Consider the following 17,534-nt stretch of genomic DNA (forward strand, 5'->3'; position numbering starts at 1 on the left):
CACTCCTCTTATTCCAGTTCCCCTGTTTTCTTTCAAAACTTAACTTAAAATCTTACCAGTTAGATAATTTTGATTGCATTTAATTAAAAAGATTTTGCAGAAACAAAACCAAAGCAGCAAAAAGTTCCTCTCCAGATTTAAACTTAAATTTTATCATTCAGCAATCCTACTTTTTTTTGCAAAAGACTAGTTCTTTCCAAGCACCTTCTCCTTCTATCAGTCAACATTTTTCCTTCCCTCGGAGATTGCCTTCCATGTTCCCTCTATATATTTCATGTATATGTAATTGTTTGTACATATTCCTTGCCAGAATGTTAGTTTCAGTTTGTCTTCAAGATAAAGAGCATGTTTTTGCCTTTTTTTTTGCATTTTTTCTTCATTTTGCCACCTTTCCCTCCAATATCACTAAGCATCTCTGTTTTTAATAAATCCTTGTTGACTAGCAGTTATCATTTCCCATATCTAAGTTTCTTCCAGGATGAATATCCCCAGTTGTTGTTGATTTTTTTCCTCTCCATAACATGAACTTGTAGGATTTTTATTATCCTAGTTGTTTTCTGCTAGACACTTCCAGGTTATAAATATTCTTCCCAGAATTCACTAATCAGAAATGAATACTGTCCTCCAAATGTGACATTTTCACAACAGAGTAAATCAGGAGTGCCATCTCTCCAGTTTGGAACAACATGCCTTTTAATTCAATTTAATTATGAGTTGATACAATATTGCTGAGTCATATAGTATGCTAAAATCTCCAGCATTTTTCAGAATAAATTCATTTGCGAAATTGTATGAGACTTTATAGGTGCCCTTAATAAACTTGGCCTGAAACACTATGTTTTTGAGATTTTTTTTTCACTTTTACTGTCAACTATTAATTTAGGTAGGGCCAGATAGGCATATTTTCAAAACTTACAAAAAATGATGTAAAACTAAGACCAGCTATCCTAGATTAACTCTTGCTAAGAAGTTTGCCTAAGTATCATGCAAGAGTAAATATTTAAAAATTGGCTCTGCTTAAAGATTTATATAGAATATATTTTAAAAGTTTGATCTGTATAAATAACTTCCAACAATTTATAAAATTATATAAGTAATAAAACAAAATTCCAACCCTAATTTGTAATATTTTCTAATTTGGGGGGCTCAAACTGAGTTAGTTGACTATCATACTCCTCTATCGAGTCACAATATAGCTCATCTATCTGTAGTAATTGGCTCAAATGGCTCAAATCAGGAAAGAATGATCCAACAGCTGATCCTACTCACTTGATATTACTTATATAGAATGATAGATGTATGGGATTTTAAATCAGGAAGGGACCATAGAAGTAAACCTCTAAAATCTCCTCAATTTATAGATAAAGAAGACAATAGAATTTAAGAAGGAAGGCCATAGAAGTCAAATAACTGGCTCAAAAACAAATAACTACCAAGAGGGAAAATGATGAACACACTCAGATATTCCGTAATAAATTTCCAATTGACTTTATTATAATATTTATAATATATTATATATCATATAATAAAGTCAATTATAGTACTCTGCCTGCCATGTCATGGACATGCAAGAGTGACTTCATGGTGAAATCCTATTGCCCCTCAGGTAACTAACAAGATACATCTGGCCTATGATACTGGACTAAATCGCCTGACCCTTGGGGGAAAAAAACAAAAAAAAACACATTACTTACAGATAGAGAAGGTCTTCAATAGTAAAAGACAATTTTGATTTTTTTTTTCAGTTCTGAACAACTGTGCCTAAGCAGTCTAGAGTTAGTATCTCTACCTTGGAAGAACCAATGAAACATTGCAACCAGATGCAAAGACAGCAGTGAGAAACTGAATTCAGTTCACTAGTTTTTCCAAGGCTTGCCACTGTATGGAATAATGTGCTATTTGCCTAGACCTCTCTGATAGGAAGAATAATCTTAGTGGTTATCACAGATCTGTGGGTACAGATGTTGAACTCAGATGAAGCAGGGACACACAGAATGTATTGGATGGGCCTGAAGCTGGAAGGGAGCACAGAAGAAAACTGTCTCAAGAGGCTTTCACTGTCTTTTGTTTTATCCCCCCAATGAAGGCCAGTTTCTTAGCAAATAGAAGTCACTTAATAAATGCTTACTGACTGACTAATTTACTTTATGACTGACAATACTTGGTAACTAATAAGAGGTATGAGTAAAAATGAGTGAGGAACACAGTTGATACAGGTCCAGATGGTTACATGGACACTTGTGCCTTGAGAAATTGTACCAAGTATAGTTTAAAGAAAACAATCAGTAGAAACATTGTGGGTGTATTTTTCAGAGAAAAGCTATAATTTCTGTAGGTCAAAAATATGTGTAAGGCTAGAAACAGCAGAAATCTAGATTAGGCTTGTGAGCTGCCTACATAGTTAAAAGCAGTAACTGGGGCTTTCTACAATCCAGTAATACTTAGGTATTCCAGACTGTTGCTTTCTTGGAGACTCTAAAAGGAAGTTTAAGGTGTCTGTGTACCTGAGATGCCAGACATTTTGGCTTCTATACTATTTTCTGCCAGGAATAGGTATATCTGCACATAGAGGAATGGCTTGTGATAAAGAGATATGTCCATGGTCAGTTGGTGAAGTGTCCCTGAAAATACTTTCCACAAGCCAGAAGTCATCTATGTTAAGACCATGTCTAAGCCATAGATATTAGGAGCATGGCACAAGTCATAAGTTCTTTGAGAACAGAATAGCCACAGCTCATGATGATATACAAAGGGAAATTGTCACCAGTTCTTAATAGCCCTTGACATTTCAATATTGGAAATTTATAGGTTTCTATCAGGGGAAATTACACTTTTTTTTAGGGGGGGGGGAATTACACTTAAAAGCATGTATTTTCATCTGATTTGCCATATAACCTAAAACCTTTCCATCTGACTTATAGCAAATACTTCCTATATGTGTTGTCTCCTCCATTATAATGGGAACTCTTTTAGAAAAGGAACTTTCTTTTTTTTTCTGTGTGTGTGTGTGTGTGTGTGTGTGTGTGTGTGTGTGTGTGTGTATACACACACACAGAAAAAAATAAGAAAGTCATATATATATATATATATATATATATGTATGTATTATCTGTGAACTTGGATTTATTTTATTTACCCAATCATTCATGCATTCATTTGTTCACTCATTGATTTATATCATGCTATACTGAAGCATATTAGTTCATTGTTCTAGACTTTTCTATGCTACAAAATGTCATAGCTGACATTTTAATTCAATTGAACAGGTTTTTAAAGCACCTGTCATGTGGCAGACACTGCATTGAATTCTATGAATATAAACAATTAGACAGTCCCTGCCTACTAGGAGCAGGGAAAGATATACAGATCTGTATATACAGATAAGCAAATTCAAAATATATGTAGAGTAAATATGAAATCAATGAGAAAGGACACTAACAACTGGGGAAATCAGGAATATCTTCAGTACTTTAAAGTTGGCAAATATATTTATTTTATTCCATTTAATTCTCATAACAAACTTGTAAGATACTCACTATTTGGACATGAATTATCCTATTATTTCATTGGCATAGAGAACTCAAGGTGAGAAAATTTCTATAAAAAATTTTAAGAACATGTATTCAAGTCATAGTTTTATTTTTTTTTAATTTTTTTTGATTAAACTATTTTGCCAATAAGGATATCATTGCAAGTATGTGTAATAAAGTGAACTTGAACCTACAGTTTTCCAATTTGAAAATCACTTTTCCATCCACTCTACTACATTGCCTTAGCAAAGATGACAGAATAACTTTCTTTTTCATGAACATATCCTTTATCCAGCTAGGAGGTATAGTGGATAGATGGTTCGGCCTGGAATTAAGAAGTTCTGAGTTCAAATTTGGTCTCAGACACTTATTAATTGCATGATCTTTAGAAAGTCACTTAACATCTATTTGTCTATTTCCTGAACTGTAAAAGAAGGATAATAATAGCATCTACTTCTCAGAGTTGTTGTAAGCTTTAAAAAAGATAGTATTTGCAAAGCACTAAACACAGTGCCTGGCACATAGTAAGTGCTAAATAAATGTTAACAATTGTCATAAGGAAGGTTATAATCAGAGATGTACCAGAGCTAACTCATTAGAGTTGATTTTTCAATGTAATCATTTACAAATCAGTAATCAGCAAATGCTACAAATCAGGGCTTGATTGATTGTTTTGTTGATGGTCTAGACTTTATGAAGTGATGGAAGAAATATTAAAAATACAGTTTAAACTTAAAAGTGTGCTATGAGTCTTTTTTTCTCAGAGAGCCAGTTGTTTAAAACATGACTAGCCCACCATGGGTAATAATTTAATAGAAGAGACAAAATCATCTAATTACTTCTATATGGCCACATAGCTACCAAATATCAGTCAAAAAAATGAACCCATTGATTTCCAACTCCTACTGCAGTACTCTTTCCATGATATCATGGTTTCTACACTGTTACATCTTTGATATAAAATATATGCCTGGTCAGGTATAGCAAATAATAGTAGATTTTACTTTAAAATAAGAAAAAAAAGTAAAGATACTATGAAAAATCCCATCATATTAGATAACAGGCATCAACTTTTTGCTAAAATTGATTCTCCCCCTCTAATAAATTTTACCTTATGTTAATGTTATTTATATCTATGCCTATTTGAATCCTTGAAATGAATTTCTATGTGTTCATGAGACCTGAAGGAAAAAAAAAATTATCAACTCTTATTTTCACCATAGAAAATTTCCCTAGATATATGATAACCTTTAAGAAGGATTATTCAAAAAGAAAGATTTTTGAACTGGATGTCTCATGGATATCTTAAACTCAATGTATCCAACATTGAACTCATTAGCTTTACCCCAAAACTTTGGAACACCCTTATTACTGATGAGGGCACCATCATCTTCACCATTTTGATGTGATGCTTGGTTCCTCACTCTTTTTCATTCATATCTCTTATTTGTTATCAAGTACTGTCAGTTAGAAAGTAAATTGGTCAGTCAGTAAGAATTTATTATGTGATTTCTATTTACTAAGAAACTGTGCTACAATGAGGGGATAAAATGAAAGACAACAGACAATTCCTTATTTCAAGGAGCTCCTACTCTAATGGGAGACACAATAATTATGTGCAAGCAAGATCTATACAGGAAAAATTGAAAACATTCAAGAAAGGGAAGGTATTAAGATTAAGAAAATTTTAAAAGAGATCCTCAAAGAAGTGTAATTTCTAGCTGGGATTTAAGAAACAAGGTATGGAATCCAGAAGGCAGAATTGAGGAGGGATAGTATTGCAATCATGGGGGCTAACCCCCTGGAAGATCAATGCAATAGTCAAAATATGAGATGATAAAAATCTGTACCATGTTGTTGGCAGGGTAAGAGGAAAGACATCATATAGAAGAGATTTTTTAAAGGTAAAACTAATTATATGATGAAATATTAGATATGAGGGCTGAGTTAATATTCAAGGATGACACCTCGTTTACAAGTCTGGATGATTAGAAGATGATGATACCGTCCAAAGTAATAACAATTATAAAGTTGGGTTGGAGTGGGTGAAGATTTAGATGGAAAGATAATGTTTGTACTTTTGGATATATTGAGTTTGAGCCTAATTGTTCCTTGGAGATAGAAGGGTAGAGATTGGGGAAAAGGTTAAAGCAGGATAAGCTGGCATGAGTATCATCATGATAAAGATGATTATTAAAATGTTGTGAGCCAGTAAGATCACCAAGTGAAAAAGCATGGTGGGAAAAGGGAAGTGGACCCAGGGCAGAATCCTGGGGAGAACCTACCTATAGTTGTGACATCAAAGGAAACTGATTAATGGATAGATATATAATAGGAGACTCAGAATAGACTGGTATCATTAGAGAGAAGGGTATTAATGAGAAAAGATGTTTGACAGTATCAAGACAACAGACACAACTGAGAATTAATAAAATATAGTTGAGGATTAATAAAAGACCATTCAAATTGGCAATTGTCACATATAATGGTTAACTTTATAGAGAGAGTTTTTCATTGTATGATAGAGTTAGAAGCCAATTATAGCGAGTTAAACAGATAATAAAAGGAAAATTGGAGACATTGATTGTAGATAATCTTTTTTAAGGAGTTCACTTGACAAAAAGGAGAAGTGCTATAATATGATAATGGGAATGGATGGATCAAATGAGGATATTTTTTGTTTGTTTTATGGGGAAGGAAGAGACATGGACATGTTTATATACAAGAGTGAATCGGTTTGTAGATAATGAGATTAAAGATAAGGGAGAGCTCTGGAGTGAAGTAGGTGCAATGCTGGAGAAAATGAAATGGGATGGAATCACTTATTCCTGTAAAGGCAATTGCCTTGGTAAAAGGAAAGGATACCTCATAATATGAGAAAAGGGTAAAAGAAAATATCACAGCAGAAAGAATCTGAGTGATATAAGAAGGAAATAATGTCAATTTCATCTTTACAACCCTTCCTCAAATCTCTCTTCACTCCATTCCTCCCTCCACTCAGGTGCCAAACTGCTCTTCCTAAACCCCAAGGCTAAAAACTTTCATCTCTTCTAATTCAATAAATTCCATTGAAGCCCTATTATCTCTGAGATTAAATACAAATTTTCTGCTTTGCTTTTAAATTCCAACAAAATCTGACCATTTCTACCTTTCCAACTCTCATATATCTCACTTCTTTTAATATATTAATAGACCCTAAGGATATTGGCCTCTTTGTTTGTTCTACAAGATATACAATATATACTCATCTCCTACCTCCTAAAATTTTCACTGATTGTGCTCTATTGCCTTTATTTCTCTCCCTCCTCATCTCCCTTTCCTGACATTCCTTCCTTGTCAAGTCCCACTTTCTTCAAGAAACTTTTCTCATTCTTTCCTTAAAATTTATATTTCTCTTATGATTTTTCCAATTTAATTTGCATATATTTTGTTTGTATATCTTGAAAGCAGACTTCTTTTCCATTCTTTACTTACTCAATCCTTAGAGAAGTGTATAGCACATAATTGGTGCTTAATGAATGACTGATGAATGTTAATTTGACTCTACTTTTCTTCCAGCTGAATTTCTTTGCTTTCCTATCTTTCTACCAAAATCTTAACTGTCTTTCAGGGCCTGCTCAAGTCCTGCTTTTTTCTAAGTATTCCACATCAATCAATACCATGGACCCTCAACTACTTTTGGGTTCTTTATCTCCTCTAAGCACATATGTTACTAATTTTAATATCCATTTTGATACTCAATGATGTATTGCTAATCATGCCTTCAATAGCCTGTTGGATGGATGTAGTCTTTCTCTGCTTTGTAAGTGCCTAAAGTGCTTTCTATGCCTTTTGAACCACTCTTCCCCCACACCATTCAACACAATCTCTTAGCTATAACAGAACCAAAGTAATTACTTGTTAAAAAATGAATAGTTCAGGTTTGCTTACATTCCAAAATATAAATGTTTTAATTGAATGAAATAAAAAACTATTTATAATGAGTTTTAATTAACTACTGTATTCAATAGTTTCTAAAGTTTTAAGATAAAAAAAAATGTTTGTAGTTACATGAAGAAATAGACCATAACTCAATGAAACATAGTGAAATAAGACATAAATAGATAGATAGATAGATAGATAGATAGATAGATAGATAGATAGAAAGAAAGAAAGATAGATAGATAGATAGATAGATAGATAGATAGATAGATAGATAGATAGATGGCTTTCTTCCCAAAAAATGTCAAGGATTAGATAACGATATCTAGTTAGAAATTGTACTGTGAGTAAAAGTTGTGTAGGTATTTTATTTCCTTTAATCTTGCTCTGATTGCTATCTTTTTTTTCTAATATGTAATGAATTGTTATGATAATAATTCAGTGATTGTTTAGTATTTTTAATTGTTAATTTTGATAACCTGTTTTTTTAGGCTAAACTATACCTATCCAAGGAAGGCATAACATAATGTTTGACTAGATTACCAAAACTTCTGGGAATCCTATAACCCAATCTGGTAGTTTTTAAATACAAATATTAATGCTCAAGATTTTTTTAATGATAATACTTTATGTTTATATAATTCTTTAGGTTGACAAAGCAATTTATAGACTTATTTAATCTTTCAACTATCTGAGGTTAGAATTGCTAATGTTATTACCTCTATTTTATAGGTGAGTTATTTAAGGAAACTGAGGAACTTGTCTAAATTATATGGCTAGTACTTACCAAGTCTAGAAATTAAACTGAAACTTTCATTGCCAGTGTTAAAACACCAGAGCATGACCATGGAAGGATAAGGCCTTCTCTCAAATTCATTTATCATATAACAAGAAATTTAATAGAGGATAGCAACTCATACCATTCATTCAATTTTCATTTAAATTACTATTTATAGTCAATCAGCACATATTAATTAAGGATCTGTTTTGTGCAACAATGTCCTAAGATTAGGAGAAATGTAAATAAAAGTAAGAGATAGTCTTTGTTTAGAGATATATTTCATTTTGATAGTGGAGATAAGATCAGTCAAATAAAAATAATAATCAACAACAATAATAATCATAATAATTTGTAACAACTTGAGTTGATATACTATCATATAATTTGATATATGGGTGTGAAACAAGAAGAAAGGCCTGAGTAGGGGAAAATATTCAAAATCTTTTGGGTGCAGAATATTGAAATTTAGGAAATGGATGATATTTCCAAGAAAGAGAGTAGAGAGGGAGATAATTGGGGATAAGATAGATTCATTCAAGTCAAATTGAACTCTCCTATTATTTAAATTATTAGATTCTATAGAATATTATCATTAAATATGCAGTACAAGTAGCACAGTGTATGGAGTACTGGGTCTGGAGTCAGGAAGAACTGAATTTACCTTTGCCAGATTTCAGAAAAACCTGGAAAGACTTTTATAAGAACTGATTAAAAATGAAATGAACAAAACCAGGAAAACAGTATATCTAGTGTCAGCAATTTTGTGTGATAACCAAATATGAATGACTCAGCAACACAATTATCTAAGAAAAAGACAAAGGATCAATGAAAGAAAATGTTATCCAAATCCAGATAAAGAACTCATGTCCTGTGAATAGAGACAGAAGCATATTTTTACTTATGGTATTCTTTCTTCACATTTTTTCTTTTGCTATATTTCTTCTTTAACAAATATGATTAGTATGGAAATAATACATGGTCACATGAATATGCCACATCAAAATGCCTATCATCTTCAGAAAAAGGGAATGGAAGTGGGAGGAAAAAACATTTGAAACTCAAAATCTTATAAAAATACTTTTAAAAATTTTGACATGTAATTGGAGGAAAAAATAAAATACTATTTAAGATTTTAAAAAATCTAGTCTTAGGTATTTACTAGTGGTGTGATCCTGGGCAACTCCCCTCTATTTGTGTCAATTTCCTCATCTGTAAAATAAGCTGCAGAAGGAAATGAACCATTTCAATATTTTTGCCAAGAAAACATCAAATGGAGTCATGAAGAGTCATTCATGACTGAAACAACTGAACAACAACAACAAATTATTTGATATAACGAAACATGACATAATCATAGTTTATTTCATATTCTATATGCATTCTGTAATTTGATCTTTGCATTAGCCCTCTGGATATCCAATTTTACAGATAACACTGAAGGTTAGAATTATTAAACCACTCACCCAAGGGAAGAGGTCTCTTGGTGGTAGTAGCAGGATCAAATTAAAATTGGTCTTTATATTTAGTCTATTGCTTCTTACCTTACAATGCTGCCTCTCAAAATAAATGTATTTTTCACACTTCAGATATAGAGTTCCTACCTTAAAAAGTAAAATCACCATTATACACTAGACTTAAATGCAATCTTAGAATCAGAAAGATATGGATCCAATGCTACCTCTGACAAGTATTGGCCAAGTAACTTGTAAAAGCATCTTACCCATCAAAGCGCTAAACATGTACAAAAGCTAACATCCGCAAGTGCTAGTCTATGTTGGTAAATGAAGTCTTGAACTCCTTGTATCACTTAAATCACAAATCCTCAATTAAAATGAACATTATACAATCTAAAAATATTAATTTCAAAGGTGATATATTCACCTTTGCATTGGCATTTTTTAAGCTTTGATCATCAAAAAAATCACTATAGCAAGGATGACCTGCTGCTGCCATCTCCTTGAAATCTTCCATATATTCTCTCACACTTTTCTTTCATCTTTCACAAATTACCTTGTGTTTACTTATCTGTGTACTAAACTGTTAAAAGGCAAGGGACAGTTCTGTTCTTGTTATTGGACTACTCTTAACTAACACAGAGCTCTGAAGGTATCAGGCAATAATCTGGAACTGATATAAAGAAAAGAGGAGGGGGAGGAAACTTCATAAAAGGATAGCTTCTTGGGTGGATTTTTTTTAAATAAACAATTTTATTCCAAAGGGATGATTGGCTGGTTAAAAAAAAAAAAAAAAGAAAGAAAGAAAAAAAAATCTTAACTACTGGGCTCAAACATTATTTGTATTTATTAATAGGGTCAGGGAGAAGTAAGATAAAGAGGAACTAGAGCCTGACACATCATTTCATTCCTTCACTGAAGTTCAGACAATACTTCTGTCTTTCATTACAGTGTCAGCATATTTGTTGGATCATGTGGATTCTAGACTCAAAGTTTTAAAGGACCTATCAATATAAACAAGGGACTGACTTTCATAGACATATTCTGCTGCCAGGTGCTAGCAAGGACAGGACAGATTAGGGCCAGCATCATGCAAGCAAAGGCTGTTTTTGCATTAGTTTAGTCTCCCAGAAATACCTGAAAGCTCATGAGGGGAAGACAGTCTCTCCAAATATGAACAAAAGAAACACTTGGAAAATTCACAAAAGATTCAGATAAGCATCTGACCATCTGGATTGGCTTTTCAGCCAAACATTTAAAGTTCCTGAAGTGCATCCATCCATGATTATTATATACGAACATCAGTGGATTCAAGGGACACAATAAGGGGTTATGAGAAACATACTATCATTTGTTGCCATTTATAACGACCAAGGCAGTGTCTTTAGTGTCAGGTAAACTAGAGAAGTGACCTCAACCTTTCCTGTTAGAAATAAATACAGATTGGTCTGAGGACAAAGAGAACACCATACACTGATCTTTTGGGAACATAGGTGGTTCAGTGGATGGAGCACCAGATCGGAAGTCAATAAAACCTGAGTTCAAATTTGGCTTCAGGCACTTACCAGTTATGTGATGCTGGGCAAGTCTTTAACTCTGTTTTCCTCAATTTCTTCAGCTATGAAATGATCTGAAGAAGAAAATGGCAAAGCACTCTATTACCTTTATAAAAAAAAAAAATCTAAATGAGGTGACAAAGAACTAGAAACAATTGAAACAACTGAACAACAAAAAGATATTTTATTGTGGATGTGTAAATCTGCATTCAAAGGTAGTTCTCTTCAATTTTCTTCATATGCAAAAAAGGAAGGAATAATGAAGCAAGAAAGAAGAAAGAAGTAAAGAAGAGAGAAAGAAGAAAGGGAGAGAGAAACAAAAAAGAAGACATGGAAGAGGTAAAGCAGGTTCCAATATCTTTTGTACTACTAAATCACAATTACAAATTATTTCCTGTACTTATCTCTGTTTGGGAACTCTGAAATTACCTATGTACATTTATGGAAACAATTGTAATTTTTAGGTAGCCTCCTCAGAATCCTAAGTAGGGACCTGAAGTTCCCTTAAGCAAACAGGGCAGAGAGAAATTCCATCCTCCAACCCGCTTGTACATGAATGAATGATACAATATGGAGCCTTCTTCTAAAAGAGATCACTAATTCACTGAAAGGGGGAAGGGTAATTATTGTCATACAAAAGGAGAATAGGGATTGCCTTTTTCCCCATTCCTTCAGACATGATTCCAAACTTGACATTTATGATCTCCAACAATTTTAGTAAGCTTCTCAGCACCAGCAGAGATGTTAATCTCTTAAAAATAAAATGGGGAAAGAAAAAAGAAAAAAAAATATTTTTGATTCTTGCCAGTAGTCTAAGTGTTAGGTACTTAAATCTCTTTCTGAAGAAAAACTCTCAAGAATATGTATCTGATCTTATTCCATGGCCTGCATTGTCTCATGCTGGTGAGAGACTTTTGTCCTTCTCTTCAATACTTCTTGGATGGAAGAATGGAAATGAGAGGAGAGGGGTTTGAGAGGGTAAGGTTCAAATGGTAAATAAAAAAGCACAATAACTTTTCTTCACATTTATATCACAATAATCCTATGAGTTAGGTGTTTCAAAATGTAAGCATACCTATTTACCAGATGTGCAGCTAGGTTCAGTGGATAGATTGCCAAGCCAGGAGTAAGGACACATCTCTCTGAGTTCAAATCCTGCTTCAGATGCTCAGTTGCTGCATGATTCCCAGGCAAGTCATTTAACCCCCTTATGTGTTTCCTTATCTGTTAAATGAATTGTAACAGAAAATGACAAAACACTTTAGTATTTTTGCCAAGTAAACCCCAAATGAGTCATGAAGAATTAAACAAGACAGAAGATGACTAAACAAAAACAATAATATTTATCAGAAAGGGGAAATGAGGTACAAAACTTAGATTTCACCAGTCATACAAGTATCTGAGATTCAAACACAAACTTCTTATGAACAAGTCCATCTTTTTATTCATTCTAAGATACCAATGAACTAGAGGTACTGTAATGTTAAAGTTGGAAAGAATCTTAGAGATTTTCTAATGTGACCCCTTATTCTTTGTCATTTAATTGTAGTAATAGAGATAAAGCTAAATTTTACTAACACTTATCCAGTGTTGTGTCCACTAAAATACGCTTCAGTGACAAATCCAAGAAGGGAATGCTATCATAATGCTTTCTCAGGTTAGCAGTTAAAAAAAACATGGGTCCTAATACCAATTTTTCCTCTTACCAGATATATGACTTTGAACAAATTTATTTAATTTCTTGGTTACTGAGTTAGTTCATCTGTAAAACAGTAAGGCATTTGGAACAGTTGATCTCTAAGGTTTCTTCCAGCTCAGCATTCATGGTCCTATGATGCTTTCTTTTGATAAGTAAAAGGGAAACACTACAGGGATAAAAAGTTATAATGAAAAGCAAAATGAGCACTTTGCCAGTACAAAGAAAAGAAGTTAGAATTGGAAGTGCTCCAGCTATACACATAAGTTAAATCAGCAGCTGCATCAATGTATGATTAGAAGATTCCAGGAAAAGGCTACTCAATTACTACATCCCTCACTATCTTGGTCTTTTCCATTCTCTTTTCTGCTTCCGGCAAAGGCAGTGAAGACACCTATTCAAATTCACATATAAAGGGGAGAAATAAGGCATGAAGCTTTCAACTGTTTGGAACACCTTACCTCTAATTAATTTCTTGGATCAGCTTCAACTCCCCTGGGTCCCCACCCCAGCAGAGCCTGGGGGAATAAGTCTTGATTGTGTAAGAAAGGAAGGGCAGGTGAAAGTTTTTCATATGTGACACTTGACTGCATAGGTGAGTTATCTCAGGGAAAGTACTTAAGAAACCTGGGAACAGAACCTTGGGCAGAAGAGTGACAAGAACCCAAAGGAGAAAGAGTACAAATGGTGTCAGATATTTTCCCATTTCATTATTTTTTCCAAAAAGTGACATTAGTCACTTGATTTATTGGTTATTTTATTTTATTTTATTTTTTTGTAGGAACTAGTATAGTTTCTTAATTTCTTCCTTCCTTCCTACCTTCACATTGGACTGTTTTTTTTTTTAATCCAACCTATGTATTAACTACATATTAATAAACATTAAATACAAATTCAGAAGGTTTAACTCCTGGCTGAATAAAACAGATCTGCAAATCTTAACCAGTCCATGGCAAAATGTGACTATAATGAAGCTGATCCAGGTTTGGGAAAACTCATTCCTTGATTGTACTGGGGAAGCTATTGCTTTACTGAGAGAGAAGAATCCTCTTGAAACTCTGGGAACGTGACAATATGCCTTCACCATGCTAGCTAGAGTGCCACTGTTTCCACATCATGAGGATGGTCCTTCCTCCCTGACTACCTGAAATGAGTGGTCAAACACAAGTACTACAACCAATCAGGACCCCGTTCCCATTGTGCCCACTGATGGCAGTCAGGGCTGGATTGCTCCACAGAGTAGTTTGAATGAGTGGAAGACTGATGCTCCTGTGAGCAAAATTCATGCCTTGTCCCATTACCTCTCTGAGCCCATCAGAGAAGAGATTTAAATGCAGCTGGGACACTAGGTGGAGAGGCTGAGGAAATGACTAGACAGCTAATACCTTGCAAAGGGACAATTAGATGTTATTCCTGAAGCCAAACCTGTGGTTTAGCTGAGCAGGTTACACCCAAAACATCCTTTTGAGTGCCTTAGTTTATTTTTGTTTCCTAAAGTTTCACAGCTGAGAGCTCTGACTGGAAGAAAGACAGACATGTTCATAGAATCATAGTTTTTGTTGTGTATTTTTTTAGAGCTGAAAGGATCCTTAGGGGTCATCTGTTTCCATTCTTTAATTTTACAGATGTGAACATTAAGACTCAAGAGATGAAGTGACTTGCCTCATTTCACATAGCAAATTAGTGACACCAAGATTTATACCTAAGATTGTACCTGCTAAATGTAAGTCCTCTTCTCTTCTTTAGCTCTTAATAGAATGACTAAAAAACAGTATACGCTTAAGAAAATATTGATTGATTGATTAATTTTCACCCACAAAGGGTTTACTTCACCTGCTCAGTTTCCTAGAAGCCTCTCTCTTAAAAGTTTCACTTTTGCCTTTTCATTTTAATCTGCAATCTATATTGTCTCTTTTATATCACCTTACAATTACACAAAACTGACAAATAGTTGTAATGGTATTAAGCAACAAAATATTCAGCTTCTAATTGGGCATCCTGATTCTAAAATAAATTAAATGATACTTTGAGAGATTAGGTGACTTGCCAATGGTCACACAGCTATGACGTATCAGAAATGGGTTTTGAATTCAGTTCCTTCTCACTGAAAAGCCAATATTTTCTGTCACACTACCTCTCACTTCATAAAAGTGATAACCCAGTATAAAAGATATGTACTCAATTCAATAGAATCTTCTATGCGATATTTTTTACTGTTGTTTTTAAACTTAGATTAATATTACTAGGAAATGTTTCGTTGCCTAGAAACCAAACCCTATCACAGAATTTATTAATGTTCTTCCAGTGTTCTCTTATGACCCTTGTTATATGATTTTTTTTTCTTTTTCTTTTTTTCCTAATTAGGAGGTAACTATCAAATGAAACATATCTAAGAAACCAAAATAAGACTGGCTTTACCTTTTGTTATTTTCTTATTCCTACTTGCCCTTAACCTAAGATGATCCTTTTTTTGAAGGGAGTATGGGGTTGAGAAGGAATGGTAATTAAATTACAGAGTCCACAATGACAGAGGTAATAGGTTATTATATCTTTTACCTGCAATTCTCTTGGCTTGTGGCTTCAAATTGTTCTTAGGTTTTTTTGTTTTGTTTTGTTTTGTTTTGTTTTTTTAATTAAAATTGCTGTTGTTGCTACTGATATTATTCTTATCATCACCAATTCTATTCATGTCTCAAGAGTTGGGAAGTAGTAGTAAGTTGATTAGACTATGTTGTGATTTATACTTGGGTCTCCTAATTGCGACCTTGAAACAGTCTTTTAATAGCAAAGCATCACAACTTCCATATATATGCAATGTTAATGCTGGAAAAAGTCATCTCCAAAGTTTTCTTCAGTTCTAACTCTTTGGATTCCAACCATTATCTTAAGTTGTCTTTTTACAAGAGTGGATAGAGGAACCATTAATAACATAGCAAAGTTGACTGGCTTATGTTTTCCAAACTTTGACCTTGAAGTTTACTTAGTCTGGAAAGAGATAAATCCTGTGTACTAAGACAGTTCATTGGCAGATCTCTCCTGTGACTGATGCCAGTGTGAGTCTTGCAAATAACAAGTCTGAAAACATAATATATTTATATTGAAAAGAATTTTAGAGTTTATCCATTTCAGATCTTTCTTTTACAAATAAGGAAATAGAGGCTAAGGTGGATGAAATGACTTGTTCAGAGACACATGATTTACAAATGTAGCATGAAGACTATTCTCCAAGGTTTTCAAAAAGATTAAATTATTTATTCAAGAATATATGTTTAATAAGTGGTGACAATAAAGCATATTTCCTAGATTTCTTATTGTGAACGAATAATAGACTGGTAATTTTTGAAGACATATTTTTGGACTAAAGACTCTTCAATCTAAAAAAATACTTAAACCCAATTCAATAACTTTTATTAAAGTTTTTGAATTCACATACATTAATATCCCTCTATAAGAAGGTCTTACTCATTCATCACAGACAGTGTCCATATATACTTGTCATCTGTTATTCCCAACTGGGCTAGGAGCAACATCCTAAGGCCTAAGATATGATAGCTGGGTTACTTTTTTAAGGTATATGGAGAGACTTAGACAGACATTCGATTGTTTTAGACAATTTTCCCAATTGTGGAAACCCCCCTCTCTTGACAGAAGTGAACTCTTCTCTGTCTTTTAGACATTGAGAAAGTTACCTCTGACACTGAGAAGATGCACAGACTGTAGAGGCCCACTGGAATCAATGTCATCACACAACTTTGCATGCTTTTTAAGGTTTTTTAAGCTTTTTAAGTCTGTAACAGATATTGTTCTATCTCTTAGGTTATATTGGATCAGAGGGTTAAAGGTAAGGCTTATCCTGGGGGGGGAGGGGAAGGGAACACTCTCCCAGAGCTCTCTTTTAGCCTGTTTACAAAAGTGCTGTATTCCATCCTATCTGTGAGGAAGCTGGTAAATTTCCTACCCAAAGGGCAGACCCCACAGAGTTTTAATAATGAGTAACAAATTGAAGAGAACTATTGACACCTTCTATACAGAGAAAGAACGGGTATCCAACCCCAAGGAAGTTAACAGCAGACAGTCTCCAAATAATACCCTAATGGGGAATGATACCTGCCCTACATCACATAACTCTCTCCTAGAAGAGACTATTAACAAATTAAGAGGGAAGAAAAATGGGGAAAGTAAAGAGAAGCTATGATATAGAATAACAACGTCCTGAAATTTGAGTTGGAAAAGATAAAGAACTCACAGGAAATGCAGGGGAAAAAATGTGAATTAGAAAAGATTAAAAAATCAAAGGAAAGTAGGATTTCTGAATTAGAAAGGATAAAAAATTCCCAAGAAAGTAGGATTTGTGAATTGGAAAAAGAAAATAACTCACTTAAAAAAAATTAAATAAATAACTAAATAAATAATAGTGAAATGGAAAAAAATTCCAAAAGCAAAATAATTCATTTAAAAACTCAATTGGGCATATACAAAAAGAACTAAAAAATGTGAATGAAGAAAATAACTCATTAAAAATCAGGACTGAACAAAAAGAAATGAATGATTCATTGAGAAACCAAGAATCAGTCAAACAAAACCAAAAAAATGAAA

The sequence above is a fragment of the Sminthopsis crassicaudata genome, chromosome 2, assembly GCF_048593235.1.
Source record: "Sminthopsis crassicaudata isolate SCR6 chromosome 2, ASM4859323v1, whole genome shotgun sequence".
In the NCBI taxonomy this organism is placed as follows: Eukaryota; Metazoa; Chordata; class Mammalia; order Dasyuromorphia; family Dasyuridae; genus Sminthopsis; species Sminthopsis crassicaudata.